This window comes from Zingiber officinale, chromosome 3B, assembly GCF_018446385.1.
Source record: "Zingiber officinale cultivar Zhangliang chromosome 3B, Zo_v1.1, whole genome shotgun sequence".
NCBI lineage: Eukaryota > Viridiplantae > Streptophyta > Magnoliopsida > Zingiberales > Zingiberaceae > Zingiber > Zingiber officinale.
In genome coordinates, this window is record NC_055991.1 from 15,361,812 (window position 1) to 15,367,905 (window position 6,094).

A 6,094-nucleotide genomic window follows, 5' to 3' on the forward strand; every position below is an offset into this window, starting at 1 on the left:
TTTTTAAGTAGCCAATCTACAATCCGATCCAAATTCACCTAATCCATCCCCTATTAATCGTTGATAGTAGTGGAAGAACATGATACATGAATCGTAGTCCAAAAGGAGAGCGGCGGGGGTTCCTGTGTACCTTTGCTCTCTCAAATCCTTTCAACGTGAAAAAAGGGTGCGTCATGCATGCCCTACACCAAAAAGACACTGGATCATGAAGTTGGCATGATAATGGAACGTATCTTAAGCTTGTTGTTCTAGTCAGACATTTGACAATCGAAGAAGAGGTCTAGTTTCAGCTCGACTTCCTCTGCATTGATGCCATCTTCTCTGCTCATTGAGATAGTTAAAAAAGTTTTCTTGTAACAATTTAGTAAATCCCGTATCTAAATTTTAATAATACTCAAATCGAGTTCAGAATTTTACAAATAACCACAATTATCAAAATACTCTCCACTCGTTGTTATAATAAAAGATGATTACACTTACTTTAGATGTCTTTTATAGTTTGCCCCAATATTATATCAAAGAAGATAAATTATAACATCAATTTATAATTGTCTGCCAAGTTCAAAAATACTCCACTCGTATTGCTACTTTAAACCATCAATACCGTACCCCATTCATTCCTTTGGGTCACGGAGCTGTTTTCCTTCGCCTTTGTAATATTTAAACTTTCCAGTCTTTGTTGGCACCAAATGGTACTTTACAAATATAAATTGCCATTATTACCCCATTAATCTCCTTGTTTTGGCGCCATATTCACCCCAAAAAAATACCTTTTAGCAAGTATAGCATCAATGACACCTAAAGCACATCATAGTATTGAGCTATTCGTAATCCCCTTAGATTCTTCCCCTTTACAATGCAAAGTTTGTCGAATCCTTTTAAAATTTCCTTAACAATTTATCATGTAAATTTTGATGGTGTTCTATGAATGAGTGTTCTTGTTGTTTCTTTGCTTGTAGTTCCCTACTCTATATCTAGACTAATCTAGCCTGCTCCAGAGTCTTTAGTTGATCGATACAGATATTGTTGAATGTCAGACAAAGTGTTTGATACATATGGAAGCCTAGTGTTCATTCCCAATCGTCATAGATACATTTTTGACACTTAGCACAATCTTTCCATATACAACTTTCCTTGTTTCAGACCATCTAAGGCTATCAATGTGGTAAAAAAAATGATTCACTCGCTCTTACTGCTCCCGTTAATTCGTCTCTAGGTCAACACTGAGAAGATAAATTATAGATAGTTATTAGTCATTAGTGCAATGCCAAAATATAAAGGAAGACATGTTCGGATTTAAGACTATCAAGGACTTTGGCAAAAAGTTCTTAATGAGCCTAGATACATAGTATTCATTCCAAATAAGGGCCATCACAGTTGCATAAGGTTTGTTTTTTTCTTTTTCTGTTTTTTTTATGGAGTTGGGCACATCCGATTCTCTCCAAATCAATAATGATGTATTATTCCTTGCGCACCCTTGAGTCTTCGCATATTTATTATTTTTTATGCCCTTGAAACCATCAAGGATTTTTTGCAAAAAGTTCTTCATGGATCTCAACGCTTCTAATTCACTTTAAACTTGCACCAAGGTATTCTTAGACTCCCCTAGTCTTACTATGTTAAATTTTTCTAATTTTAGTTTCTTTGTATCCATCAAATACTTTTTATAAGAAAAAAAAATCTGTGATGGATGTAGACATATGTGATTTATGCCAAACTAGCACCAATATATTCTTGGTACTACTATGAGTTTTCTTATGTTCAAATTTTCTGTTTCCTCAGCCTTAGCTTTGCACCCATCAAGGATTTTTTGCAAAAAGTTCTTAATGGACCTAAACACTTCTAATTCACTCTGAAGTAGCCCCGGTGTATTTTTGATACTCTCAGTTTTTCCATGTTCAATTTTGTTGACTTTGTAACCATTAAGGACCTGTTGCAAAAGAAAAAAAAACTTCATGCACATAGGTGCATCCAATTTACTCCAAACTAATACTAGTGTATTCCTAATACTCCCCTTAGTCTTCCCATGTTCAATTTTGCTGATTTTGAAGCCCTTGCAACTATCAAAAACTTTTTACAAAAAGGTCTTTGATGGACCTAAATGTTGGTGCAATCATGATCCTATAAGTACCTCGAGCAATAATTTTGATATGATCAACCAAGTTAGGTTCTGTGTATTTGATCCTTGTGTTTAAGTATGCAGAAACTTTATGAACATAAGAAGTCGAGCGGTAGATGCAGCTAGCGAGAAGAATGACACAGAAAAGGAGCCAACGAGCTCGGTGCATTAGAGGGACGAGCTGCCGTGGAAAAATATATCGGTGGACGAGAAGGACATGCACGACGTTCGAGGGATGAGAAGTCGGAGAGAAAGTCTGTTCGAGGAGAAGGTCGGAGTTGGGTTCGGGTGAGCTCAACTCCGGTTAACCAGAGCATCATCCATGCAAAGAAGACCAGCTGGAAGCTGATCTACCTTGTGGAAGGAGCCTTCGTGTTTGAGTTTTCTGTTTTGCTTTCGTGTTTAGTTTTTTCGCTACGTACTTATTTCAAAAAGAAAAAAGATGAGTTTTTAGAAAATCACGTGATTCACCTCCCCTCTCCCCTCTCCCCTCTCATGTGTCTCGATCCAACAGGTTATATCTATCTGTTGATAGAAGAAACTTACCAAAAAAATATATTTTTGGTAAAAAAATTGATTGAGATAATTGTTGGTCTTGGGAGCACAACATTTAATCCAGGATTTTGATACATGATTAAGGTTAAATTTATATTACTTGAGATCTAACAAGTTGTGTCAAGTGTGTAGGTGTATGTTACTTGACAAGTGGTGAAGTCCTGGTTGGAAGCTAGGTAGTGACTAAGTTCTAGTGGAGCTAGGTAGCTAAAGACTTGATTGGGAGTCAGGTAGGAGTTAAGTCTTGGTTGGAAACCAAGCTAGAAAGTCCTAGCTGGGACGTAGGTGAATCAAGTTCAAGTGGAGTAAGCTGAGAGCTAAAGCTTGACGGATAAAACCAAGTGGAGTAAGCTAGGAGTTGAAACTTAGAAAATAAGTCTAAGTGGAATCAACTGAGAGCTATAGCTTGGCACCTTAGTTTAAATGAGTCAGTTGGGGACTGAGTGTCTAGACCCAAAGTAAGTGCAAGTAACTTTACATTTTCTATCATACTCATTACGTGTAAACATTGTAGGGAAGCAAGATTCGTCGATTCCGAATGGAAGGAGTCCAGACGACTGGCTGGTGATAGCTCTTAATGATGGAAATCAGACAGTCTAGGCGAATGTATGTGGGTCCAGTGACTGGATAATACGGGTGACCAGAGTAGCTTCCTAGCGACTGGGAGATGAAGTTATCGAGCAGTTCGGTGAGTCTGGTCAAAATCAGATTTGACCCTTCTCCAAGTGATCGGAGGACTTTCAGTCGACCGGAGAGCTTTGTTAACAATATCTAACGAATAAAAGTTGCAGCTATGTCATCACCTATCCAGGCGACGAGGGAGGCTCTAGGTGACCAGAGAAGAGTTATATAAAGAGCATTGAGGTAGAGCTTGAAAATAACTCATCTACACAGAATTCACTCTTGTTCTCGTGCTCTAAGTGCTCTCTCGCCTTTTGTGTTGTGGTACGTTGCAACTTGAGCTTCATTTTTGATTAGCAACACCTAGAGTAACATTTCATTTGTTTTTGTGTCGACATTTTTATTGTATTTGTGCTTAACTTTTTATATTTTTTGTAAGGTTTTCCCACCTCTAGAGACTTTTTGGAAAGGAAAAATTAGAAATAAATTTTTATAATTATTGTACGTATATATATTTCTGATTTGGTTGATCAGCTATTAGCATGCTTACATTGTTTTGCTATACTTGATTGAATCACTTTATTGATTCAATTATTTTAATTATTATTAGCTCATAAAATTCGTAATATTATTCACTCCCCTCTAGCGTCGAATTCAATCTTACAATAATAAGATTTATAATGTTTTCTCATTTTGTGCCCATTTTTGAAAAAAAAAATTATATATTTTTTTTTCGTTTACAAGGTATAACAAGCCCATCTACATATTACCATAATTTTTTATAATATGCACAAATATTGTGATGTCGCAAGGGTAAACTCGATCAGACCACCAGCATATCAGGACTAGATTCGCTTGACCAATGCCCTTTCTCAACCATGGAAGCCCAGTCAGCTTTTGGCCGAGCGACCATGTCAGGGACCAATTGCAGAGGAGTTTAGTTGAGAGGACTCTCTCAAGGTTGACTTCCAACCACCCCTTATGCAGGACCAGCTCCCACCAAGGCTGCCCCTTTTGGAAAATGACGTCGAGCTGACAACTAGACAAAATCGGCGATACGAACCAACGATTGTTGCTTCTAGTGGAATGGCCCGCTCATGGGGTCGGTTGATGGGTGGTGCTTTGCTCATGCAATCATCCACATAGCCCGTCCAACGCCAGTTCAAATCTTTTGTCCCAAAAACTCCTCTGTCCTTTTGTCCCACGCAGAAAATGACAAGATGGAACAGTGTTTCTCGTGAGAAACATGTCACGCCGAAGACCAAAAACCTTGAGAAACACTTTCGCGACGCAACCCTCTTTGCGCCCTAACCCTTTCTCCTTCCCACGACTTCTGTCCCGATGAAGGCCCGCCTGTGCGAAATCCCGTCGTCTTCCAACTGTCGACGGAAACAGGCGGCACCATCGAGGCTGCTCCCTTCTCCTTCCTACCTTCGATGCAACCCCTTCCCACCTTCGACGGCAGCAGGCAGCACCCCACCTTCGAAGGGAGAAGGCAGCACCATCGACGCCCCCTTCCGAAGTTGACGACCTCCCCTCCCGAAGGCATCCAGGACCTCTAGCTTCGTCTCCGCCTTTTAGGTATATGGTTCTAGAAAATTTTGCTTCTTTTTTCAAGTTCTTTATCCGGTGGAATCATTTTGTTTTTTATTTTGTTTTTGTCTGTGTTTTTGTTTCTGCTTCTGGTGGAATCTGTGTTCTTTAGTTGTGCTGTGTGATTCCACCAGGTATGTGATGTGTTCTTGAAACAATTTTGCTTCTTTTTTCTATGTCACTAAATGTCAAGTCTTTGTTCTTTTCTAGTGTTCCACCAGCCCAATTGACAGGAAGAATAAAACTGCAGAGCAACATAGATATAGGCGCAAATATTTTCGGCCTGCAGAAGAATAAAACTATAGATAAATATTGGTGAGAAGCCATAAAAGAGGATATGTTGTAGTTAAATAAGAAAAAGAATTCTAACTTTAACATAATACCTAGAGCAACATAAAATCCTAAATTAAAATGCACTAGAAAGCAACATATTGTTAGAGTTTTTTGCGACTAGAGATATTAGTTATATGTATTTTAGGATTAATTTCACATCTATTATTATGGTGGTAGAGTGCCAGTTTTCTTGTGCGAATTTGCACTTGTGCCAATTTCTGCCAATATGAAGTGTGATTTATTCCATTACAACCAATTATATAATTATATTTTAGCTTCAGATGTAGAACATGTTGATGTATAAAGATAAATTTGAAAAAACTACAACATAAAGAAAGAATCTTCCTTTTAGATTGATTTTGTAAACATTTTACTAAGAAAACACTAGCCGTCGAAGGGACATAATTGGCACATCATTATGAGGTACATCATTATAAGTTGCACATAAATTAGATTATACTTTTTCCTTTACTTTGAAGATTCAATTTGTCTTATTTCGGACTCTGAAGGGGTTCTCTTAATTAGCTCTAATTTTGTTGAATTTTATTTTTTAGGTTGCTGTTGAATGACATCATCAAGTAATAGTAGTATCGACCATACCAAATTTGAAAATGTACAATGCAGGTACTGTGGACTAAGAACATTGGTGTTGGTATCTAGATCAATCAACAACCCAGGAAGACTATATTATGGATGTAAGTAACATGGATGGTTAAAGTGGGTGAGGTCTGATACTAGACTAAATGAAGACATCAGTAATATACATTCAAGGATGTTGCCAAGAGTGGAGCCGAGGGTAGGAAGTGAATACATTGCTTATCCTGGACACAATATGAGAAATTGGAATGTACCGTTTATCGTCTGGATATTATT